The sequence below is a fragment of the Puma concolor genome, chromosome B2 (assembly GCF_028749965.1).
Source record: "Puma concolor isolate L17-30 chromosome B2, mPumCon1.1.hap2, whole genome shotgun sequence".
Classification (NCBI taxonomy): Eukaryota; Metazoa; Chordata; class Mammalia; order Carnivora; family Felidae; genus Puma; species Puma concolor.
In genome coordinates this window covers 145,101,765-145,128,549 of record NC_141671.1, presented here as the reverse complement: position 1 = coordinate 145,128,549, position 26,785 = coordinate 145,101,765, and the positions used below count along the sequence as shown (strand labels likewise).

The 26,785-nt window shown below is 44.1% G+C and overlaps 1 long non-coding RNA gene across 1 annotated transcript in view; it reads right to left on the bottom strand.

The window, feature by feature from the left end:
• The window catches only part of LOC147581341 (uncharacterized), a 47,750-nt gene extending 22,898 nt beyond the window's left edge, over window positions 1-24,852 (bottom strand). Inside the window, exons 1-4 of the long non-coding RNA XR_015251688.1 lie at window positions 24,220-24,852; window positions 23,896-23,971; window positions 2,079-2,353; window positions 1,789-1,950 (exon numbers count right to left, since the gene is read on the bottom strand). This is a non-coding gene — a long non-coding RNA (uncharacterized LOC147581341). The remainder of the gene's footprint in view (window positions 1-1,788; window positions 1,951-2,078; window positions 2,354-23,895; window positions 23,972-24,219) is intronic.
• Between the last annotated feature and the right edge of the window lie 1,933 nt (window positions 24,853-26,785).

The window sequence follows — 26,785 nt, the reverse complement described above, 5'->3', positions numbered from 1 at the left end:
AAGACCTGAGCTGAGATCAAGAGTCGGACGCTTAACTGACTGGGCCACCCAGGCACCCCTGCACACTCACTTTAAACACCCATTTAAACCACAACAGCCTTCTCCCTGTGTGTGCAGGTTGTGTGTCGGAAACATCTAAGGAGAGGTGCTCAGCCTGAGGCCACCTTCAAGTCTCTATAAAACAACAACCCCCAGGGTGGGCTGCGGGACCAAATCCCTTTCCTGTGCTAACGTTCTGCCAGGTGCTAGGAAGAGACTTGGAGAAACCGGAAACAATTCTGCAAAGGCATTCTTTTTAAAGATGTTTCTCAACATTTGTTCCATTTCTACCTTGAAATCCACACCCAGATCGTGTCATCACGCTTTCTTCCCTCTTCACACATGCACGGTGTGGCCATTTGAACATCCTGCTGCTGCTCAACTGAGGGCCACGGGCCGTCTCGTTCACCCGAGTGTCCCTGGGGCCCACTGCAGCACCCGCAGCCAGGAGGAACACGAGAAGAAGTTATAAATGAGTGACTGAAGAAATTCACTGGATGGAGGTGCCTAACTGGCTCAGTCAGAAGAGCGGGAGACTCTTGATCTCATGGTCATGAGTTCCAGCCCCAAGTTGGGTGTAGAGATTACTAAATAAATAAAACTTAAAAAAGAAAAAGAAACTCGATGGATGGGTGGGTGGATGGGTGGATGGGAGGATGGACAGTGTCTGATCAGGAGGTGCTATGACTTAGGAAGATAGCATGGCCCTTTGGGAGGCAGGATAGGAAAACTACTAGAATCCAAAGAAAAATCAAGAAGACTCTGGCAGAGGGACTGAAGTGTAAGTTCCCCACTGCAATCACTCAGGGGTCTGCCCTGGGTAAGGCGCCTTTAAAGCTAGTAATTATTAATTTTTTATTTTATTATTTTTGAGAGAGAGAGTGTCGCTCCGAGCTGTGAGCATAGAACCTGCCGGGTGGAGGCGTTGGGGGGAGGGCAGTGTGCAGATTGCCAAACTCAGGAATGGGGAGATCATGACCTGAACCGAAGTCGGACACTTAACCAACTGAGCCACCCAGGCGCCCCTAAAGCTCATGCTTTTTAACAACAAGACCTGTTATCTGCTAGTCTGAGGCATCTCCCCTGTCTCCGACTTCCAGCGCTCAGCTAAGTTACCCTCTAGGACCACCAGGCTCCATGTGGGCAGGAATCTCTGTTTTGAGTAGCTTCTATATTTTGCCCACATATTTATTATGAATACAACATATTTCGAGCGTCTAGCACAGTGCCCAGCACATAACACATCCCCATTGTATGTTTTTTGAATAAATGAATACAGTCAGAATGAGAAAGTCACCAAGGCTGTGGTGAGAGCCCTTATTCTCTGAGCAACCTGATATTTTTTTCTGGTGGAAAGTAGATGCAGATTTTGAAAACACAAGGCTTTCCTGTGACTTAGGTGAATGAATGACTGCAAACGGGGTCTACAAAGGAAAGCAGTAGAGTGGTTGGACCTGCTGCCTGGGCACCAGGCCCAGCTTTGCCCCTCAGGAGCCATGCGTTCCTGTGTCCCTGACCGCCATGTGGGCCTAATGGCAGCACCTTCCTCTCAGCGTTTTTATGCAGATGAAGGAAGTCAGCTGGTTACAAGCACTTAGAAAAGGGCCCGGTGCATCCCACTAAATACTATGTGCCGTGTTTATGAGTGTTTTTCGGGATCCCATGAATTTGCAGAAATTGTATGCAATTATTACATGAAAGAAGAATGCTGGATTCTGTCACCTCACAACTCCCTCCGCTTGTACTCACAAGGTCAGAGACCCAGGTGGCATCTTGGTGAGAGTGACTGCCTTGTCCCAGCCCGCAGTCCTCGGGGTCACCTGTGTGGTCCACGTGAGGCAGTTGGGACATTAGTCCATCACCTCTGTACTTAAAGCCAGCCCGACATTTGGACTGTTAAGAGGTAACACCCTATAAAAAATAACACAAAGGCAAAAGGGGTGATTCACCTGGATGACAATATAGACGTTGAGCAAGGGGCCAGGTTGTTCCCAAATGGCAAGTGAAAATGCCGGAAAGGCAGCCTGCGTGGAGCTTACCATGTTAACCTTGATCTGTTTTAGGCATTATCGAAGAAAGGAGCTCTGAGGGCACATGGCAGCTTTAATCAATAGCTCGCTGTTCCATATTTGAGATGTTTTTTCCTTCTTTAGCGGAATTTTCCATTAGACTCACTGACAATGTTTCATGTCAAATAAGTAATGAATTGAGCTGAACAGTCAAGGCTGCGATGGGGCGATCCAGTAAGAAAGGCCACAAGCAAGTGCCAAAGGCACAGGTCAACACACTATTCCATCCCTGGCATATTCAGTTCCTAAAATGCAGTCACAAACATAAGGACTCAAATGAAGGTAAACTCTGAAACTCACAATTCAAGAAAAGTCAGACATTCCTGGCCCTTCTTTAATTGCTACATCTCAGGAGAACAACCGCAGCCACTAAGAGGCAACGCCCTTGAATTGCCTTCGGAGGAACCTTTCCAGGGCCCTAAATTCAAACAGCTGGAATTACCATTCCAGAACCATCCGCTCAGGCTTTGAAAATGAGAGATGTGCCTCCTCCTAGGAAATGTACATTTTGTTTCACGGATGGGACACAGTGTTCTGCACCTCGTTTATTCTCCATATAAACAGGATTTTTGGAGAATCACATGTTAGCCTTCACCGCGGACACAAGTTACTGCAAATTCATTCCCATCGCAAAAGGTTCTGAGTGTGCAGAGGAAGTTAATAAAAGCCTTATAACCAAACAACCTCTGCTCCCAAAGTTCCCAAAATTCCAAATAAAGAAGATTTTGGTGTGAAAACATCACTAAATTCCATTTTAAACATCCGAAATTCTTAAGAAGAGACTCAGCTGGGGGAGATGAAGTATTATAAGATAAATGACAGAGCAATGAAAACTTGGTGGCTCAGGTAGCAGAGGGCAGGTAAGTCAGCAATGTGTTTGCACAGGACGAGGAGGCACCTGCCTGGTTTCCTAAGTTCTGCTCACATGCAGAAAGTGATATGGACGTCCCTAGCATTTCTAACAACTACAGGTAGATTTTTTAATTTATTAATGTTTATTTATTTTTGAGAGAGAGCATGAACAGGGGAGGGGCAGAGAGAGAGGGAGAGAGAAAGAATCCCAAGCAGGCTCCAAGCTGTCAGCACAGAGCCTGACACGGGGCTCGAACCCATGACCATGAGATCATGACCCGAGCTGAAATCGAGTCAGACACTCAACCCACGGAGCCACCCAGCTGCCCCTACAGGTAGTTTTAAAGGAGGAGGAAATCTTTGCAGAGTGAAGCCTTGACTCTCAGGCAGCCACATCTTCAAAACTCTCAGGGTTCCAAGCTGGGTCCCAAACAAGAGATATTATGCACACACACACTGGCATACAAAGATACCTGGCATGTATTTGCATCTCTATTTTCTAAACCAATTAAATATGTCTTGGCCTTGAACCACCAACCTCGCAGAAAATCCTGCCTGAGCTGTGCTTTGGGGATTCCCCTCTCTCTGAGCCTCTAGGCTCGTGCAGGAACCCCTGGGCCCCAGGAGTCCAGAGAACTGGAAAAAAGGCCACGTGGACGTCATGAAGGCCGGTTGCACATGCTCCTTTCTGACTGAGGATCAGCATGAAGATCTAAGCCAAGGCTTGCAGGTCAGGCTGGCTACTCTCCAAGGGCACGTGACTCAGGGGACCCATCCAACACCCTGTGGATATGCAGGGCATAGTTTTGGAAACTCCTATGGGCCTAAACTCAAGCCACCCCCCGCTGCCCACCCCTCCTCTTCCTGTCCAAGAAGCAGCCTTCTTCCTCTGTACTCGCGCTGGAGGAGGTGTGGGAGCAATTTCAGCCTCCTAACTGCCCTCCCTCAACTAGAGGGGTAACAAGATATTACAAACCACATGCCCGAAAGCAAAATTTTGGGGTGTTTTGTCCCTACTGTGTTTGTTTGCTTTTGTTACTTGCCAACACTTAAAAAAACCTAGAATTTTCATGTAGATATCCAGCTTCCTATTTTCTATTTAAAAATCAGGTGCTCTTGGGGCGCCTGGGTGGCGCAGTCGGTTAAGCGGCCGACTTCAGCCAGGTCACGATCTCGCGGTCCATGAGTTCGAGCCCCGCGTCGGGCTCTGGGCTGATGGCTCAGAGCCTGGAGCCTGTTTCCGATTCTGTGTCTCCCTCTCTCTCTGCCCCTCCCCCGTTCATGCTCTGTCTCTCTCTGTCCCAAAAATAAATAAACGTTGAAAAAAAAAAAATAAAAAAAAAAAATAAAAATCAGGTGCTCTGGTAATAGTGGGGTGCCTGGGTAGCTGAGTCGGTTGAGCATCCAACTCTTGATTTCAGCTCAGGTCATGATCCCAGGGTCATGGGCTAGAGTCCTGTGGGATTCTCCTCTCTCTCTGCCCTTTTCCCCTGCTCGCACACTCTCTATCTCTAAAATAAAATAAAAAAAAATTAATGTTTATTTATTTTTGAGAGAGACAGACAGACAGACAGACAGAATGCACGTGGGTGAGGGGCAGAGATCGAAGGACACACAGAATCTGAAGCAGGCTCCAGGCTCAGAGCTGTCAGCGCAGAGCCCGACGCGGGGCTTGAACTCACAAACCATGAGATCGTGACCTGAGCTGAAGTCAGACGCTTAACTGACTGAGCCACCCAGGAGCCCCAAATAAAAAAAAATTTTTTAAACAAAAAGGTAAAAATAAAAGTCAGGTGCTCTGGAAATAGCAGGTGCACATTCGCACATGCCATGGCTGGTGGGAGCTGACTAATGGCTTTCTTTGGGACAAGAGTTCCCTGCTTGCCACAATCTCCACCACTCTCTATTGCCGCACTGGGGCTACGTCACAAACTTACATTACCTACTTGTGAGAATTGAATTTTACAATTCTTGATCCAGGCCTTAGGACATAAACGCTTGGCTGCCTTTCTGAGAACAGGAAAAGGAACAATTACATATTCCTATCTGGGAATCGGAAAAGGAACTCTCAGATTTCCCAAAAGACAAGACAAAACATAATGTCTCAGTAGCTTATCCTGTCATTTACACACAAATATGACTCCTCTGATGGCAAAGCACAGGAAGGCCTAAGTACCAGCAACCACGAACTTGCCCATCGCACATGGCACGCAGCAACTGATTTGTCCAAGCGTTAAGGAAAAAAAAAAATCATTCTGATACTCGATAAAGTGATAAGATGGACTTTGTTAGGGACCATCTCAATATGTGTGGGGATCGCTGCAATGGGCTTTTGCAGTAATACAACAAGAAAAGTGGGGATTTATAGCCAAGGGCCAGTGGGGGTCCGTGGATGGAAAGCTGACCAGGTGGAAACATCAGAAGTGAGGAAGATTTGGTTAAAAGGAGCCAACCGGATCCTTGCTGAAGGCAGGCTAGGTGAGCAGGCATCCATTGCCTGGGGGCTGGGGGGTGAGGAATCTGGTCACACAGGACTCCACGCATCACTGCAGGGGAGGGGGTTGCTGGCTAAGCTAACCTAGGCTGGCAGGCCCAAGGGCCAGGCCTACTTGAAAAAGAGTCAGAGGAGCCAGACGCGTACCCCCTTATAGATAGTCCTCTCCCCGGAAGACCAGAAGGGCCATCACCAGCCGGCAATGTCTATAAAATGGCAGCCTTTTTCTGCCCCAACTGAAGGAGCCACGACTGAAGAAAAGACAGGACAATGTGAAGAGCAGGACAAATTCCCAAAACAGCAGGGTGGGGTTTGTGAAAGGCGGCACTAGAAGTGACCAATATCCGAGCAACCTGGCTGGCTCCCGCAGGAGAGCATGTGACTTTTTTTTTTTTTTTTTTTTATGTGACTCTTGATCTTGGAGTCATGAGTTTGAGCCCCACCTTGGAGGTAGAGTTGACTTAAAAAATAATAAATAATTTAAAAAAAAAAAATGACCAACATTAACAGTTTAACCCACAGTAGAAAGAGAAGAGCTAGCCTAGAAGTGACAGGGGACATGGGCTCGCACTGCCACTGTCCACCGAGGGAGGCTATGCAGCCCATACAAGTGTGATATCACAACACAACAGTTGAAGTCAGGAGATTGCGTCGCACATTACAGGAAAATATTAGAATGCAGAAAGTTAAAAGGTTGTTGGGTAACCTCCCAATATCCATCTCATCCCCTTAACAACGTCCCAGAAGTTTTTGGGAGTGAGTTTTCCAATGTACCTGAATCTCAAGGAAGACTTGAAAGAGGAAGATGCCCCCTTCCCTGGGCACCCAGGCCACCGGATATAACCCAGCGTGGAGCTCACCCTGGTGCCCCAATACAGTGAACCATAACCAGCGTTGTTTGTCCCTTTCATTGGACAGGCTGGCAGAGATGTGCCACTGAGGGCAGGAACCAGGGGTCTGCCTCGCCTGGAGGACTTCCATCTGTCCAAGGAAGACATTCTCTGTAGACACACTGCATGAGCAATGCATTTTTGCCTTTGAAACATCTTTCAGATTCACAAATCTCATCCTCCAGACCCTTGAGCTGCAGTGTTAGTCTTTAGAAAGCAGCTACTCTTGACAAAATGCACACCCAAAAATGAATAGCTACCTACCTTCTAGAACCCCACCCCACCCCACCCCACCCGACCCCCCAGGCTAGCCTGGCTCCTCTCCACCTCCTTCACTTTCTAAACTGCAGGTTTTGGCAGGACTGTTACACGGAGACCACGATCCATCACAAAGTCAGGGAAAAGAGAAACGTGATTTATTCTCTCCACCCACCCCCCTCATCGGGGTTACCTGAATTTCTAAAGGTAGACGTAGAGGGGCCAAATATGCAAGAAAACTCAATCATCAGAAGTCCTGTGAGTAATAAATGACTAAAGAAGAGCTTTTCTTTCTTCAATCCTCAGAGCCCTCTTCCCCTCAGAGAAGTCCACAGAACTGGAAAGATACAGGAGACAAAAGAGGTAAAGAAAAATCTGGGGCAAAAAAACAAAGAAGTGGGAAACGGCAGCACAATGTTCTTGAATGCTAAACCAAGCCCCGATTAATCAACACCCAAGTCAATCTTTTCTTTTTCATTAAAAAGAAAATGTCTACAGTCTAACAGTTTAGAGAACTGGTCTAAAATAGAATTGAAAATGTAAATTAAAAAATTTGTTACACCTAACTGAAGCAATAAAAAAAAAAAATGCGGGGAAGTGAAAGTAACTAAAATTGGCTTCCCTCCTGCTTTGTTTAAACATTTGTTGATGTCTGCTTAGAACCGAGCCAGAGAAAGGATGAACAGGGAGGGGGGCGGGGTGCCCGCTAATCAACTGTGCACTGGAACAGTGAGGGGGCAGGGGGAGGGCCGGGAGGGTTGGGGCTCCGGCCTAGGGTACTACTGCTCCCTCCCCCCACCGCCTCCCGGGCCTGGGCACCTCCACCTCCGAGCAGCCGCCTTCTTTCCACCTGCAAAGCTGCCTCCCGAGCCCAACTGCCCTTAGGAAGGTCTGTTACCGCGCGGCCTATCAAGCCCACAGCCTTCCGGGTTCAGTGGCTGCTAAGTCTTTTAGATGTTAATTTTATGATTCGCTCAAAGGCTTTCCAGAGAAAGAGGCTTTTTAAGTAACGAAAGAATCCAGTGGGTTTTAAAGCCTTGGCAAGCTGATTCAGATCGGTCTCTGGAAAGGTACAAAAGCATGCTGCAGAACTGGTCTGGCTTGGAACTGAAACCTCACTTAGGAGAAAAAGCGTCCCACACGGGGAGGCGCCGCTTCCAGGAGGGAACTTAGCAAGGGGCCCGTTTCCCAGCGTGGCTTTTTTACCTCAGGAGATTTCCTCCCTGTCCTGAGACACTGGGAAGAATCACCAAATGAAAACTCCTGTATCTCAATACTTAAGATGCGTCTCAACGCAGTACAAGTGCCTATGGCTGGATTGAATTCGATGAAAAACCATTTTTCACCAGTCTTGTCCAAGACTCAAACTTGGGATGACTTTTAACTTGCCGTGGAATTTTCTTTCCATTTGCAAGACTTAAGTGTTCGGCAAGTATGTGCTGGTGAAGGGGCTAACACAGCCCTGAAAGGCCACAGGAGACCGCCGGCACCGGGAGCTGCAGGGATGGGGGGAAGTGCAGAGGGGCGCATGCTCTTCCCCCGCCCCCTCCCACCGCAGTCACCACGGAAGCCCAGCTGACCCATCCCCCACACAGGCAGAGAGGGGCTTAAGTGACTTTTCTTTCTTCCCCTTTTTTTTTAAATTTTATGAAATATTTCAAACATACACAAAGGCATAAAAAGTAATGCAATCAGTGCCTTTTATCCTCCACCACACAGCTCAAGGAATAAAACATTTCAAGACGAGTTCCCAACGTAATTCTAACCCTAACCTAATTCTCTCCCTTCAAGAAGCAACTCCCACCTTGAATTGAATTCTGCAGGGGCCCTGTCTACATAAATAATTTGAGTTGCCCATATTCGTGTGTCAGCACCACGCTGGCAGCCCCGTCTTGCTCTGCGCCTTGAAAGAGAAAGGGCAGCAGCCAGCTGGAACGGTCTGCTGACAGCCCTTGCTGGAACCTGGCTTGGCACAGAAAGGCACAGTCCAGAGCTCCTCTGACATCTGAGCAACAACGTGTGCTGTGCAGGGGGGGTGTGAGGACAGAGATCCACGCAGGTCTCTGTCCAAGCGCTGACCTCCCTGCCCAGAGGGCAGGCAGCCCCAGTCCCAGGCACTGGTGGGGGAGGTAAACCATGCCAAGGAAAGTGATCGAAAGTACAGGGACTCCTAGACAGGGGGACCCAGGACGGGGGTCCCATATTCCCCAGTCGAAGACTGGGACTGGTATACACAGTATGTATTCTTCTGCAGTTTACATTTCCACGCAGTATTGTGAGATTTATCCATTCAGTATTCCACTATTTATCCATTCTCCAGATGATGGTAATTTCATGTTTGCAATTTTCCATTGCAAAAGAGTGATATTTTAGATAGTCCTGTACATGTCTCCTTGTCATGTGCAAGGGCTTGTCTAGGGTATGTACCTAAGTGAAGATTTACTGGGATCTCGTCATCTCTGTATTTTTTCAATTGGTTACATATTTAAATATTACTCTACCAAGTGGTCACCAGATTACATTCTGGACCGTTTGCATCTCATCCACACCAGTAGTTGATGCCCATCGACAGTTGGAATTTTCATCGATCTGAAGGGTATAAAATATTTCATTGCGGTTTTAATGTTCTTTTGCCTGATTACCAGGAACTTTTTCTATTAATTTTCCATTTTGTTTTTGTCTTGAGCGAATTGCCTGTCTTTTTCCACTGGGTTGTTCATCTTCCTGATTAACAGTTCTGCATGTATCCTGTCTATTAACCTTTTGCTGCTGGTACTTGTAGATAAAATACGTTGCACGTAACTTCTCAGAGTCGATGACTTATCTTTTTATTCCTGAATTTTGTCATGTGATGAAGTTTTGAAATTTAATACCAGGAAGTTCTCAATCTTGTTATTTATGCTTTTTTTGTGTGTGATTTGTAAGAAGTCTTACCATTTTTTCTTAAAGGTGGAAATTTTTTTTTTCAACGTTTATTTATTTTGGGGACAGAGAGAGACAGAGCATGAACGGGGGAGGGGCAGAGAGAGAGGGAGGCACAGAATCGGAAACAGGCTCCAGGCTCTGAGCCATCAGCCCAGAGCCCGACGCGGGGCTCGAACTCACGGACCGCGAGATCGTGACCTGGCTGAAGTCGGACGATTAACCGACTGTGCCACCCAGGCGCCCCATTAAAGGTGGAAATTTTTGTCTTTCCTATTAGGATCTTTAATCTACCGTGGGACTGATTTTTATTTATAATGTGAAGATGTGAAGATTCCATCTTTTTTTTTTAATATGTGTAAAATATATTACCCTTTTTTTAAAGATTTTATTTTTAAGTAACTTCTACCCCCAACATGGGGCTCAAACTCACAGTCCTGAGATCAAGAGTCGCATGCTCTTCTGACTGAGCCAGCCAGGCGCCTCTGAAGATTCAATCTTATTTTTTCCCATCTGATTAACCAATTGTCTGCACACCATTCTTTCCCCACTGATCTTCCACGCCTTTGGAGGTTTATCAAATTTCCATGTACACATGGGTATTTTTCTGTGCTTTCCACTCTACACCATTCATCTACTTGTCTGTGTCTTCACCAATGCCACTCTGGACAACTTAGTCCTAGTAACCAATGCTAAACCTGTGTTTCTTCTAATCTAGTTATCCTGGCACTTTGTTTTTCTATAAAATTATAAAGTCAGCTTGTCAAGATCCCAGAAAACCCTGGTTTAGAATTTTTTTTAATGTTATTTTTGAGAGAGAGAGACAGAGCGCGAGTGGGGGAGGGGCAGAAAGAGAGAGGCACAGAATCCGAAGCAAGCTCCAGGCTCTGAGCTGTCAGCACAGAGCCCGACGTGGGGCTAAGAACCCACGAACCGTGCGATCATGACCTGAGCCGAAGTTGGAAGCCCAACAAACTGAGCCACCCAGGCGCCCCTGGTTTATAATTTTATTAGGATTCAATTAGAATTGAATTTATAGATAGATTTAGAGAGAATGGACAACTTTGTGAAATCATGTTTTCCTATTTTCCTTGCATATATTTTTTCATTTTTTTACTTTCAATTTTTTGATGTCTCTTATAAACAGCATATGGATTTGTCAAAAATCAATCTAAAATTCTGTCTTAAGAGGCAAATTTGGTCTATCAATATTTTTTATTAGTAGTACTAGTATTAGTATTGATATACTTGGGATTGTTTCTACTTTGCTCTTTCCCCTGCTCATTTTATGCTACCATTTTTTTTTTCTCCTTCTCTACCTTATTTTGGATTAAGAAGTTTGACTTAGTGGGTATCTGGGTGGCTCAGTCAGTTAAGTGTCCATTTTGGTTCGGGTCAGGTCATGATCTCACAGTTCGTGGGTTCGAGCCCAGCATGGACCTCTCTGCTGTCAGAACAGAGCCAGCTTCAGATCCTCTGTCCCGTTCTCTCTCTGCCCCTCCCCTCTCATGCTCTCTCAAAAATAAATAAGCATTAAAAAAAAAAAAAAAAGAAGTTTGACTTAGTTGTTTTCCCTCCACTGGGTTCAAACGTATATAGTTAATTCCATGGTTCTCAAATGTTAGTGGCATCAGAATCACCTGAAGACCTTGTTAAAACACAGATTGCTGGTCTCCAAATGAGCATTTCTGATTTAGATTTCTGGGACAGAACCCAATAATTTTCATTTCTAAAAAATGTTTCTCTGTGCTGCTGATAATACTGGCCCAGGGAGCACACTTTGAGGAACACTGCTCAAATTCTATTCTTTTAGTGCTCAGCCTTTGATTTCTAACATTCATAATTAACAAAGCATAGAACTAATAACTATCTAGGCTATTCTTCCCAAAAATATGGGGACTTTAAAATATCTGAAGTCTAATTTTCCTCTCCCATCACACATGTTTTTGTGATCCAGGATTTTAATCTGACCTTGTCTTTTAACTCCCAAATCAGATCCTATTGTAGGCTGAGTTACAAAGACCTTCACATATGCTTACCAGTTTTGTTCACTCAGTTTTGCTTCTTGCATTTAAGAACTTCCTTCTGGAATTATTTTCCTTCTTGTGGATCACATGCTTTAGAAGTTCTCTCAGTGAAGCTGTGCAGGCAGTAAATGCTCAATAGTTTTTGCTGCCTTTGTTTGTTGTTTTTGTATTTGTCTGTTTTGTTTGTGGGGGTGTTGGGGGGGAGGTCTGAAAACATCTTCTTTGCACCCACATTCTTGAAGGATAAATTAGCCAAACGTATAATTCTATTTACCAGCTACTACTGTGTCTCTGCATTTGGAAGGCACCGCCCCTCTCCTGCCTCCACTTCCACTGTCACCTTTGAGGAATCTGGTGTTGAACTCACTGCTCTGCCTTCATAAGGCACCTGTCTTTTCTGTGGCTGCATGTGGTTCTGGTTTTCTTCAGTGATCTCTGTACCATGGTGCTGAGTCAAGGTGTTTGTTTTATTTATTCTGCTTGGGACTCGCTATTATTCATGAATCTAAAGACTCATAGCTTTTAGCAATTATGAAAAATTCCCAGAAATTCTCTTGTTGAAAAAAAAACACCTTTTACCTGTTCTCTCCACTGTTCTTCTGCAAGTTTTATTGGAAACATATCTGGTAACTCCTGCCTTTTCTCCATTATTTTGTTTCTCTGTGCTGTGTTCTGGAAAATTCTTCAGCTCTAATTCGATTAATTCCCTAAATCTTTCTTTAGATATATCAAATCTATTTAATGCATTTGGTGATTTGTTTTTTGAATTTCATTGACTATACTTTCAAGCTCTTATTTTATTTGGTGCTTTTTCAAATCAGCCTAAAACTAATCTGTGCTATTAGAAGTCAGGATAGTAGTTATCCTTAGGAGAGGTATGAGTAATGACTTACAGGAAATATGGGGGATGTTCAGATTGTGAAATTTCACCAAGCTGTACACTTATAATTTGTGTACTTTTTGGCATGCATATTATACTATTATATTATATAGTATCTCTTGTTCCTTTCTTGTGTATAGTTCATTTTATTTTTATTTTATATTTTTAAATTTTTTAAAATGTCTATTTATTTAAAAAAAAAAATTTTTTTTTCAATGTTTATTTATTTTTGGGACAGAGAGAGACAGAGCATGAACGGGGGAGGGGCAGAGAGAGAGGGAGACACAGAATTGGAAACAGACTCCAGGCTCTGAGCCATCAGCCCAGAGCCTGACGCGGGGCTCGAACTCACGGACCGCGAGATCATGACCTGGCTGAAGTCGGACGCTTAACCGACTGCGCCACCCAGGCGCCCCAAAATGTCTATTTATTTTGAGAGAGAGAGATCGCAAGCAGAAGAGGGGCAGAGAGAAAAGGAGAGAGAGCATCTCAAGCAGGCTCTGCGCTGGTAGCTATCAGTGCAGAGCCTGATGCAGGGCTCAAACTCAGCAACAGAGAGATCATGACCTGAGCAGAAATCAAGAGTTGGTCACTTAACCGACTGAGCCACTCAGGCACTCCTCTTGTGTGTATTTTAAATTTAATGAAACATTTTAGACATTCTTGTTTTATATTCTGCATTTGATAAATCCAGAATCATAAGTTTTTAGGAGTTTCTGTTAATTTTAATTTATGGTAGGTTGTTTCTTCATCTTTTTAATTTTGGAGTGAAAGAGTATATTCAGCTGGAGTTTTCCTATAAGGCCTAGATTGAGGCTATGTCTCCCCAGAAAGATCTGCACAGCCTCTGTGACATATCCTAAATTGTTACCAACTCAGTGTAGATTCAAACCTCAAGCCCAAAACCCATACAAGTGGCAATGTATGGTTATGAATTCTCAGCAGCTCCTTCCCCGCCCCAGGACACCCTGCCTCCGCACCCCCCCAACCCCGCCCCGCCCAGCATGGGCAAAGACAAATTTCGTTATTTCTCTTTGCTAAAAGTCAGATTTTTTTTTTTTAATTCAGTCCATTCTTTCCCAGGGACATAGCCCTTTGTGGGGGGGGGGGTCTTCGAACCCTCAGTTTCATCTCCCTAACGAGGCACAGGCTCCCAAACCCACATACCATCCAAGCACCTAGGTTACCAGACTAAGCACCCGCGCAAGGCCTTAGCGTTTGATTGCAATGCCCGTTTCCTGCTCCCTTTCCATTTGTGGCCCCAGGGAGTCTCCACGACCTCCTCCTGACCTCATATACACTTAATAGGATGTTTGTTGCATTAACTGAGCATTTATAGGTATTTTGTGACTTGGGTTGTTTTCACTTTGTTGCTGTTGTCTGTTCCGATGGCAGAATTAGCAGTGGTTCCGGCCTAGTTCACAGCGTGGTGTGTGTTGGGAACAGGACGCAAAGCTTCATTCTCAGAGTCATTTCTAGAAGCCTAGCGCAGGATTCCTGCTCCTCCAGCCCTTCCAGGGATTCTGTAAGAAGCTAATTCCCTTTGTCTAGCTCTTCCTCCTTAACCTAGAAGGAGTGCTGGGGCACCTGGGTGGCTCAGTGGGATAAGTGTGTGACTTCAACTCAGGTCATGATCTCACAGTTTGTGGGTTTGAGCCCGCGTGGGGCTCTGTGCTGACAACACGCAGCCTGCTTAGGATTCTCTCTCTCCTCTCTCTTTGCCCCTCCCCCTGCTCATGCTCTCTCTCCCTTCTCTCAGAAATAAACATTAAGAAAAAAAAGAAAGGAAAACAATAGAAAGAGTGGTTTCTGTTATCTACAGCTGAGCCCTGCCTGACAGACATCAAGAGTCTCAAGACAGAAGAGGAGGTTAATAAATACACAAGGGTTTGACCACATTTGTGATTGAAGAAATGCAAATTAAAATGAGATACTTTAAATTTTTTAAATTACTTTTCAAAAAGGTCCATTTCACCTATATATTGGCAACTATTCAAAATAAAATGCCCGGGATGGTAAAGATTTGAGGAGACAGAGGCCCTCTCATTCACTGCTGCTGCTAATGGAAAATTAGTACAACCTTTCTGGATAACAGAGCTTTAAAAATGTATACAACCTTTGACAGAGTGATTCTACTTCTGAGTTTATCCTCGAGGAATAATTAAGTAGGTGCACAAAGACTTAATTGCAAGAGTGTCCAATGAATTATTGTCTGTAATTTTTTAAAAAGGACATGATCTCCTGTGGAACAATGGAGGGCCAGCCAAATAAATTACGGCACATACATCATACAGAACATCATCCGGACTTTGAAAAATCCGCAGCACAAGAATGCTAAAGACCAGGGAAACTGTTGCCAATGTGCTAAATGGGGAGACCAGTGACAAACAATATGCACAAGATGATTCCTTTTTGGCAAAATAAGAAGCTGATAAGATTTTCAACATATCTGCAAACAATATGCATCTCAGACATTATTTTGAACAAAAGGAGTCAGATATAAAAACTTCATCTTAAAAGAAGCCCAAATCATGTTTGCCTTTTTGTGTCCAGGGAGGAGAGGAGTCAGGGAAAAATGGATATTGACTGGAAACGAACATAGAGACATTTCTGTGCTGGAAATGTTTCCTACCTTGAGCTCAAATGTAGTCATACAGGTACCCACAAATGTAAAACTGTATTGAGCTATGCGCTTAAGACAAGTGTGTTTCGTGCACCTTATTGTCTGTGTGTTAAAACGTGAAGAAGTAAATCTTTCTGCCAGTGCATCCCTGCCCCCAAACACCACTACCGCACACTGGAGCCTATGGTCAGTCACGTGTTGACTGTATGGAGAGAGGTGTGACAAAGAGACAGTCTGTGTGGCAGTGGCTTCTGTCAGGCCACACTCCTCCCCGAGCTGCCCCTAGAGCTATACCAGCTGCCGTGCCTGTAGAGACCAGTTAGAACCTTCCTTAGCCATTGGATATGCCCATCTTCATGCTGAGGTTTGCCCTGGTCTCTGCCCCTACCCATGCAGATGACCCCAGCTGAAATCCTCAGGGCAAGAAAAAGGCAGAGAGAAGGAGGATGTGCCCCAGGAGAGGAGGGGGTTGAGGATGAGAGGTGGGGAGCACAGACACTGAAAGGGGTCTAATTCTAGGAATTACCAAGCAGGCACGGTGGTTAAACACCTCCCATTGCAAAGGAAGGAAGGAAGGAAGGAAGGAAGGAAGGAAGGAAGGAAGGAAGGAAGGGAGGGAGGGAGGGAGGGAGGGAGGGAGGGAGGGAGGGAGGGAGGGAGGGAGGGAGGAAGGAAGGGTAAAGGAAGGAGAGAAGGAGAGAGGGAGAGAGGGAGGGAGGCAAGGAGCATAAAAGATTTCGGTGATGTGCACTAAAACAGAGTTATGGATGATTTTAATTTTTTGCTGGTCTGTATTATCTAATTTTGTTCAGCAAATGTACGTTATTTTTTGCAATAAAAAGAAGAGGGTGTTTTGTTTGTGCTTTCCAGTACTTAAACAACATGCCACAGTAGGAAGTGGATAATATGTTTCAGTTCCCAAAAGGTCCTGTTCAATTTTGATCAAACGTCAATGTGCCCTGATCTTGATCTCAGGTCCACCCACTCTGGTGTCTGATCATCCTGGGCAATTTATCACCTTTAGGATTGTGCAAGAAACATGATTTTGCTGGGAGTCTTTTTCTCGATAACAAATTACTAAAGATAGAGCCAAGAAAAAATGTTGTCTGGCACACAAATGATCAGACTGTGCATTACTCCAGCACTACACACAGCATGGATCCTGGCACAGAGCTGTGAAGCCAGCTTTCCCGGCTTTCCATGCTTTCTCCCTTTCAACACCTGTTCCCAGGAAAGGCTCTACAGACTCTTTAAAAGCATTTGGAGACCGCTCAGGATGCTCAGAATCTAAGGAGACATTCTCTGGAGATTTCTGCAAAAAAGTCAACTGCTGCACAGGTGTCTTAAGGATGGCACAGGAAGTCTCTGTGATGCCTTTAAGGTCAGCCCATACAAGCTCCGCCCACTCTGCCACTCAAAGACCCTGATCCAACTCCATTCCCCACTTATTGTTCTTACTTCTCTGTTCCTGACCCGGATAGCCTGGTTGTTGTGGGGTGTTGTTGCCACAATTTAAAATCACGTAGATATTAGGGTGTTTGGGGCGCTCAGTCGCTTCCCGCTCAGGTCATGATCTCATGGGTTTGCGAATCTGTGCCCCACATCAGGCTTGCTGTTGTCAGCAGAGCCAGCCTCGGATCCTCTGACCCCCTCTCTCTCTGCCCCTCCCCCACTCACACACACTGTCTCTCTCTCTCTCTCTCTCAAAAAATAAATTAAAAAAACATAAAATCATGTCAATGTTGACATAACCCCATTCTACACTCTGTTTGGTGATTATGTGCTTCTGAAAAGCAAGTCTGAGGTGACCTGGGATGCCCAAGGGGCTTCTTTGCAGGAGGTGGGTTTACCAAGTCCTAGAAAGGTGCACCTGGTTGGAACAGGCAAGGAGATAGTTTGCAAGGGCTTGGAGGCAGGACTATGATGAAACCCCATCTAGCTGGAGCAGAGAATTTAGGTGGAGCTCCTCCCCAGAGGCCAGATAGAAGCTCAAGCCACATTTAATGATAGGACGGAAGGGAGGGTAGGATCTAGGAGAGCAGCTGATTAATTTGGATTTTACTCTGAGCAGCCCAGTGATAAGCTGGAAATGTACTTTAGGCAGATAGATATATGTGGGATAGATAAGGAAGGGAGAAGTGGCGAGGAAGAAGCTGGGCTGGAGGCTAACCTCCCAGAAGAGGGAGGACTTAGGGAAGCAGTCATAAAAACAGACATTGCAAAATAAGAATCATTGGATTTTAGTGCCTAACTGGATGTGAAGGGTCCCAAGCAGGAAAGAATCAGTCAGTGCTGACATATAAACCTAGGGAAATTTGATTCACTCTCTTGCCTCCTTCCCATTCATTCATTCACTGCTCATCAATTGAGCATTTACTATGTAGCAGGCCCCGTGCAAAAGACAGAAAGGAAAAAGATGGATAAGAGAGATAACATCTGCTCCGGAAGTTTATAGCCTAGTGCAGGAAAAGATAGAATCCATAGTTATAAAAATGATGTGGAGCTGCAGGACTGGCATGTGGCCCAGGGTATTGCAGAGCATGGAGAAGGGTCTTTAATCCCTTATGACAGGTTGCCATCAGCGTCAACACCTCTCCCCCACACTGGCTCACTGCCAGGACTTTAGATGAAGGCAAAAGATGCAAATTCCCAAAGGGCTAAGGGTGGAGTCTCTCGGACCTCTGGGAAGGAGGAGTAAACAGGAAGGAACTCAAGAAGCCTGGCTTCCTTTACTGAGCACACGGTGTGGTGGGTGGATCCCAACCGTACCAGGTAACCACATATTTGGTTAGATCCCTGCTTAGCTTTTCATCTACCTTCCTCCCACTATTCTGAAGATAATGCTGAGAATACTGGATATTGGAGTTGGAAAAGAACATCTGATATACACAACCTTATTTTCTAGATGAAGAAACTCCCCTGGCAGTTTCAACCATAGCCAATTTCAAACCCCATGGCCAATTTCATATGGCTTTTTACACCTCTCCACTTGCTCTCACCAACAAAACTTAACTATATTGATTGGGTCATTAGAAAGCTAGGTGATGAATACACAATACTGTATTAATGAATCACAGAATGGTATTAAGACCTATAATGACTTTTTCCTTCTAGGTTCATTTATATTTTGTAACAGAAAGTTCTTAAATGCCCTTAACAAAAGACAGGTAAAGAAACGCATGCCCCCAGGTAAATACAATCTGGTAGGAGCAGAAGAGGTAAATAGGCTATCAGCAGAAGGGAGTGAGAGCTTCTCTGATTTCACCCTCCACACCCAAGTCACTGCCTCCTTGGATTTCTATGAATGCAGCTAATCCTATACATTCAAATTCTCACATGGACCAAGCTGATTGGTGGTATGATCTAATTAGGAGAAAGGGCAGGTGGAAGATAACAGTCATGAAGGCAAGAGGACACTGAAGAAACAAGACAGGAGTGATGCTACATCCCAAAATTGGGATTTGAAACTATTTCACAAAGTAAGGTATGTAATGTCAGTTGCGTATGAGAGATTTAGATCAATGATTTGGGGTCAGAATCCCTTGGAAGCATCAAAAGATGGGCCCTCTCCTAGTGCTGACAATGATGAGCTGGGACCCACTTCCCCAGGGCAGGTTGACTCTGTTCTCCAGTCCTCTGGCCTATCTTCCTCTCCAAACAGTGCACAATGTTTGTGCTGCACCAAGGCCCAGCCAAAGAGACAGAAAGGCTGAAATCCAGCTCAGGCTCAGCTCACCAAGCCCTATGTCATGGCCAGGTCTTTATCAGTCCAAAGAAAAGAGTAACTTTTCTTTTAGTGATCTAACCAAAGAAGTGTCTGTTTCTAATTTGAACGAAGGTATATACAGATCAGGGGCATCTATCGATCTCTTGCCTCCCTGGAGCCTACAAAAGACTAAATTGATGTCTTTGGAAATAAGTAAGGTAACCTCAGTCACTCCCAGGACCCATGACAGACCGTGCCAAACAAAAAACAGTTCTGAATTAAAAAGAACACACTGGAGAGTAATCTCCTTCATCACTCCAAGTCTCTTGGAAGGTGTCCACTATCACCACTTCCATTCAACATTGTACTGAAGGTCTCAAATAATGCAATAAGGCAAGAAAAAGAAATAAAAGGCATAAATATTGGACAGGGAGAAATAAAACTATATGTATTTGTAGACGACATGATTATAAACATAGAAAAACTAAAATAAAATTATAATTAATAAATTCATCAAAGTCACTGTCTATAAGGTTAATACACAAAAATCAACCATATTTCTGTATATCTACAACCAAAAATTTGAAAATAAAAAAATTGAATACCATTTACAAGAGTATCAAAACTATAAATACCTAGGATTAAATCTAACAACAACAACAAAAATTGCCAGATCTCTATACTGAGAACTGCAACACATTTCTGAGAGAGATTAAAGAAAACCCGAATAAATAGATATTCCAACATGAAGGAAGAAGGGATCTGTACAGTAGATAGATGTATCTTTGACTTGAAGTGATATTAGTTCTAATTAGGCTGTGAAATGTTAAGACTGTGAAATGTACATTACAATTCCTAAAGCCACCACTAAAAACATATACAAAGACATATAATGAAAAATTCAACAGAAAATTAATATGGAATATTAAAAATTATTCTAATAATCCAAAATAAGGCAGGAGAGAGGAAATAAAGATTGAAAAACAGGATAAAAACAAAAAGAAATAAAATTTAAAAAAAAATAATCTAAATCCAGACATGTCAATAACTACATTAAACACAAATAATCTAGAGGAGCCTGGGTGGTTCACTCAGTTGAGTGTCCAACTCTGGATTTTGGCTTGGGTCATGATCCCAGGTTCATGGGATTGAGCCCCGCTTTGGCCCCTGCACTAAGCACAGAACCTGCTTGGGATTCATTCTCTCTCTCTCTCTCTCTCTTTCTGCCCCTCTCCCCTGCTCATGATCTTTCTCCTGAAAAAAAAATTTTTTTAGTTAAAAAAAGAAGAAACCATAAGTAATCTAAACCAGGGTCTGCACATTTTTTCTAGAGAGTGCCAAAGAGTAAATATTTGGGGATTTCTGAGTCATATGGTCTCTGTTGCAACTACTCAATTCTGCTTTTGTAAAGGAAAAGCAGCCAAAGAAAAGCTATAAATGAATGAGCACAGCGATGTTTCAATAAAACTTTAGTTACAAAAACAGGCAGCTAACCAGATCTGATTCACAGGCATAATTTGCCAGCTCCTGATCTAAATATGCAAATTAGGAAATAAGAGATTTTCAGGGTAGGAAAAAAACAAGACCAAACAATACGCTGTCTACAAAACAAAACACACACACACACACACACAACACCTCATCTTAAATATAATGATAGAGGTAGGTTAAAAATGAAAAGATGGAGGGGCACCTGGGTGGCTCAGCTGGTTGAGCATCCGACTTTGACTCAGGTCATGATCTCTGGTTTGTGGGTTCAAGCCCCATGATGGGCTCTGTGCTGACAGCTCAGAGCCTGGAGCCTGCTTAGGATTCTGTGTCTCCCTCTCCCTGCCCCTCCCCCATTTGTGTGCGCGCGCACGCGCGCTCTCTCTCTCTCTCTCTCTCTCTCAAAAACAAATAAACATTAAAAAATCTTTTTAATGAAAAGATGGAAACCAATGTGCCATGCAAACACTAACCAAAAGAAAGTTGGAGTGGCTAGGCTAATATCAGACAAAGTAGACTTCAGAGCAAGAAAAATTACCGGGGATAAGAGGGACATTATTGCTAAAAGACAATTCTCTAAAGACTCTCTGAACACCTTGTGAGCAGATCTGACCCAGAGGCAACGACTGTCTTGGATCTGGATTATCTTTTCAAGGATGTTTGTATACAGTCAACAGCACTGGGAACAGAAACAGTGCTTCCCTCTCAAGTAAGACAGCGGCTAGTTTGCTTCCAGTCCGGGATAATAGCGATAGTATCTCCCTTTGGTGCAAAGGTCAGGAAGATTGCAAAGATTTGGGTTCCCTAATCACAGGGATCCTCTGCTGTGATTCAAGGAACAGCCTGTGTGGGTGCCATCTGGACGATGGCTGCCTCATCCCCTGAGAAATGGGGCTTAAGGAAGCAGCACAAATGCTGAGTGTGGCTACTGCTCGTGGCTAATAGCATCCTGTGTCTTCTGCCAGCATCCATGAAACTGTGGCAGGCTAACGCAGTAGCTTGCAAGTGGGGTAAAACCTCGTAGCCTTCACTGTCCTTGCAAATGATAAAAGGGTCACCAAGATAGCACAGCCATTCTAATATATGCACCTGACAACAGAGCTTCAAAGTACCTGCAGCAAAAATCGATAAAATGAAGGAGAAATGGACAAATCCAGAATTCTAGGTGAAAAGTCCAACACTCCTCTCAATAATCAACCAAACAAGTAGACAGAAAATCCGGAAGGATACAGAACTGAAAAACACCATCAACCAACTAATGTAATTGATACTTGAATAAGTTTGTTTAATATGTTCTTCCTGAGGAACACTGACCAAAAGAGAGATATCCAGGGTTATAAGACAAGACCTGACACAGTTAAAAGAACTGAAATAATATAAAATACGTTTTATGCCCACCATGGAAATCAGTTATCAGTAAGAGAAAGATAACTGGAAAATCTTCGTACTTAAAATTAATCAACACAACTTCTGGTTTCAGGTCTCCTGGAGGTCCAGTCTTAGAGGGTCCTCACATTTTCCTGGGCTTTATCTCCAGAAGCCCCACTATGCTTTTAGGCAGGAAAATTAACCATTTTGAAAAACACCCAAAGATGTCTCCAAGTAACAAAGGCCTGCCCTCTTAGGGAAACTACCAGAGTCTTATCTGATTTGAAGGAATGGCAATTATCCAATTCTAGGCCCCTCAAGCCTTCATGTCTCAGGTAAGGAGAGAGGAAAAAAAAAGGTTAAGAACTGCTTCTAAAGGTCACAACCCAAGGACTCAGGCCCACTAAAAACAGATTTGATTATATGATTACAGAACACCTCCCTCCCCTCACCTCTTACCACCATATCCACAGGGCTCCGGATACAGTAACAGGGATTACAATGGACAGAGCTAGCTGCAAAACAGTGTCTATTCAAGGAGTTCTTAGGGAAACCCAAAGACAACAGGGAAGCATAGAAAAATAAGGAAACTAGAGGAAGCCTCTCGTACCTACAACTATAGCAAACTAAACGTAGGCAACTCCTGGCCAGATTAACATAAAACTTTACCCTAAAAGCCTGATCACCCCAGTTCCTCTTACCTAATACATTATGTCTAGCATTCAGCAAAAAATTACCAGGCATGTTAAAAGATAAGAAAAAATAGAGTTTGAAAAGACAAAGGGAGCATCAGAACCTGACTTAGAGATGACACAGAGTTTGCAGTTGTCAGATAGGGAATTTTTAATAATTATGATGAGTAAATTGAGGACAACAAGGAAAAAGTAAACATGTAAGAACGATGGTAATAAGCACACAATATGGCCAATGACCGTTCACACAGATGCAAAGTCAATTCAGTAGAAGAAAGTCTTTGAAAGGACCTATATCCAGAATACATAAATAATTCTCAAAATTCAATAGTAAAAAAATAACCTGTTTTTCTTTTAATGGGAAAAAGGCCTGAACAGACCTTTCACCAATGAGAATAAATGCATCTCAAACAAGCCCATAAAATAATGCTCAACATCATTAGCCTTTATAAAATGGCACATTAAAACCACAATGATATACCACCATCTCCTATTGGAATCACTAAAATAAAAAGTGACAATAACAAGTGCTGATAAGGATGCAGAGCAACTGGAACTCTGACATTTCTGATGGGAACACAAAATGGTTCTCTCTGGGAAACAGTTTGGCAGATTTGTATAAAGTTAAATATATATTTCCCAAGTCACCCAGTATTGCTCTCCTGGGTATTTAAACTTAAAGAAGCCAGACTCAAAAGGCTATTCACTGTATCATTCCATTCATATGCTATTTTGGAAAAGGCAAAACTATAACAAAGAACAGATTCATGATTCCCAGAGATAACAGGTGGCAGTAGGATATGACTACAAAGGGAGTTTTCTGGGTGATGGAACAGTCTGGATCCCGATTATGGTGGTGGTTACACTATTTACACGTGTCAAACCTCACAGAAGTGTCAATTTTTAAAAACTCAATGTTATTGTACGTTCATTTAAAAAAAGTAAAATAAAGATACCATAAAAAACTAAATAGCAGGCGCCTGGGTAGCTCAGCAGTTAGGCATCCAAATTCGGCTCAAGTCATGATCTCACCGTTTGTGAGCCCCATGTGGGGTTCTGTGCTGACAGCTCAGAGCCTGGAGCCTGCTTCAGATTCTGTGTCTCCCTCTCTCTCTGCCCCTCCCCTGCTCGTGCTCTGTCTCTCTCTCTCCCTTAAAAATAAACAAACATTAAAAAATATTAAAAGAAAAAAACTAAATAGACAAGGCAGACTAGGAGAATATATTCATGATACACAATGCTTAACAAAAGACTCATATTCAGAAAATACAAAGCATTCCTAGGAATCCTAGGGAAAAGACAGACAAGTCTATTTTTCATGAAAAAATGTTACCCAAATGGCTAATAAGTTATAAAAGGGGCTCGACATCATCATTCATTTGGAAATACAAATGAAAACCACAAGAAAATACTGCTACATACTCACGAAGGATTTAGAAGACTGTTAATGCCAACTGTTGGCAAGGATATTAAGTAACTAACTTTCAAAAACTGATTCAACCTTTTGGGGAAACTGCTAGGCAGTGTCTATTAAAACTAAACACACACCTATCCTATGACAGAAATTACATACCTGCTGCTACATACCCAATAAAATCGAGGGCATTTATTCACCAAAAGACTGTAAGAATGTTCACAGCAGCTTCTTCATAATAGCCCAAAACTGAAAACAACCAAATTAACCATCAATGATAGAATTGGATAAATTAATTGAAGTGTATTCATACAAAAGAATACTGCCCAACAATAAACAAACTATTGATATATGCAATACCATGCATCAATCTTACAGACATTATGTTGGGTGAAATAAACCAGACAGGGAAAAAAAGCACACTTCTTGATTGCAATTATATAAAATTTAAGAATAGGCAAATTAATATATATTAATAGACTGCAAATAGTGATTACCTCTGGGATGATAAGCATTGGCTGGGAAGGAGCAGGTGGAAACTGGGGTGACTGAAACGTCCTACATCTTGATCTGGGAGCTGATTTCTTGTGTATACATACATACATAAAAGTTCACCTACGTGTCCTCTTAAGTTCTGTGCAGGTTATTATGTGTAGGTTATACCTCAATTAGAAAAAAGAAAAATGAAGGAATGAAGGAGAAAAGAAAGAAAATGGAATGAAAGGAAGAGACTGAGTAAAGAAGAGAGGGAGTAAAATTGAGGGAGAAATTAACATGATCACCCGGGGCGGGCAGGGGAGGGAGGGGCTCCTCAAAAATGTTACTGGGCATCTACTGCTATCTGCATCTTAAAGATGGAAACGCTCTGAGCTTTGCTGATGTGTTCAGGGTTCACAGAGCGGGGGTGTGACCCGTGCAGAGGCTGGAACCCTGATGTGTACGACGTCAAAGCCTTTTTGTTTTCACCTAATAGCTCAAAAGTCACCTCCTCCTAGAAAGGTGACCTGGAGAAATGCCTTCCACCCTGCACTGACCTCTTCCTCCAGGGAAGGACGTCTATCTTACTACCATAGGCCTCGGCTGGGCGTGGACCCTCTATCTCCCACCCACAATTGTGAGCCTGCTCCCAGAGGGTAGAGCCGCGCCCCTTCATCTAAGACTTTTTGCAGGGCTCAGCGCCGGCTAAATTAACGTGTTCTCGGGTGGGCCCAGGAGTCGCCCCTGGAAACTCGGTTGCGGTCTGCTCTTTAAACATGCCCTTTGATTACGCAAGCCGCAAGTTGCGGTCGGCGCTTCTTTCCGACTTGGAAACCAGTCAGGAGAGCAGCCACGACTTGTATTGAACGAGAGCCCAGAGTCGGGGTTACACAGACCGCAGGTTCCGCGACCTCCGGAGAAGCAGCCGACTGCCTTTCCGGCACACGTCCAGCGGAAGCAGGTGTGCGCCGGCCCCGCCCCGCTCACCTGCGCGCGCAACCCCGCCCCAGCGCGCGGCTCGGAGACTCCGGCTCCGGCACGCACGCCTTTATATGGCGCTATTTTTGTCACGCGCCCCGATTGGCCGGTTGCGAGTGACGACACGCTCGCGCGCCGCGGGGCGGAGCCGAGATCCAGGGGAGGGGCGCTTCCGGCGGGACCGGCGCCCCCTGAGGGTGTGTGTTCCCGTCCCCAGGCTTCGGCAGTCTGTAGGGGTACTCCGTGCCCACTCCGCAATCTGTCGGGTGCGTTATGTTTTAGTGAAAAAGCCTGTGTGGCCGAAAGGGCTGCTGAGAACCGCACTAACTCATGCTTCTGGGAGGGAGTTGCCAGATGGCATTAAACTTCTTACGAACCACATGGTAGAAACAGCACGAACCTTACCAGATGCCAGCCCGACGCTGCTCCCGAGTCATTTCCTGTCTAGAAGGGCTTGTCAGCCCCATCTGCAGACCTGTCTTTGCCATCCTTACCTCTCCCTTTGCTGAAACAGCCCTCTGAGGCCTCTGTGCTTCCTCTGACAGTCGCTGGGCCTCACGTCTTCTCTTTCCTCGGTGCTGTCATCTGTCATCTGTCTGTCTCTGAAGCCAGAGGAACAAAACACTTCTTAGAAGTCTCAGAAGGCTCTCGTTTCCACCGTATTCACGTCCCATATCGTGATCAGAGCCACGTCTGGCCTTTCCTGCTTTTCTGGCTGTCCATCGATCAGGCCGCATTACTTAGTTCTGAGTCTCCAGGTTTTTCTGTTTATTTTTTGGTGACTGGTTTTGAGCTTCTCTGGTAAAAGTTACTGAATAAATGCCAAGTGTGGTTCACCGAAAATCCTTTTACTGCTACATAAGCAGAAGAGACCATTCGAAGCCACTACTCCCTGTTGGATGATAACTAAGCTTGAAAGGGTTTCTGTTGATGAGTTCTGATCCTCCTTAGAATCACCTATCCTCACCTCTGGGTATAAAGCCCATAAAGGCTCTGTGATTTCCTTAGCTTACAGCCTTGACTGTCATTTGCAGTTGGGTGTAGAAAGAACATAACTTAGTGACAATCGAACATGAACAACATCACTAAAAATTGTCATTCATTAATTTCAATGTGCCAGGCATTGCCAGTGCTTCAGAGGTGTTTCCTTTAATCCTAACAAAATCGCCACCCATGGCTTAGATACCATTATTATTATACCCATTTTACAGAAAAGGAAACAAAGGCCCAGAGAAGATAGAATAACTTGATCGAAGCCACATGTTAGTATAAAGGCAGTGCCAGGATTCTTACCCAAGTTTGTCTGACTCCAGTGTTTGTGCCCTGAATTACTAAGTTCTGTGGTTCTTTTATCCTTGTCGTATCTAATTAGAAATCCAGTCTTAGGCTGGCACAGAATTGAATTGAGATCAGTTCGTAAGTGTTATAAATCCTTATTAAGATGTGTGTACTGCTGCTGGCTTCAGAAAAGAATTACTACTGAGGGAAAATAATGGTGCCAGGGGTCTTAAAAATCTCCACTTCCCTGGAAAACAGATCATATGAAACCTGCAGCACAAGTTTTTTAAAATGATTCTGGATCCTGCTGTGCTCAATACGGAGACCGGA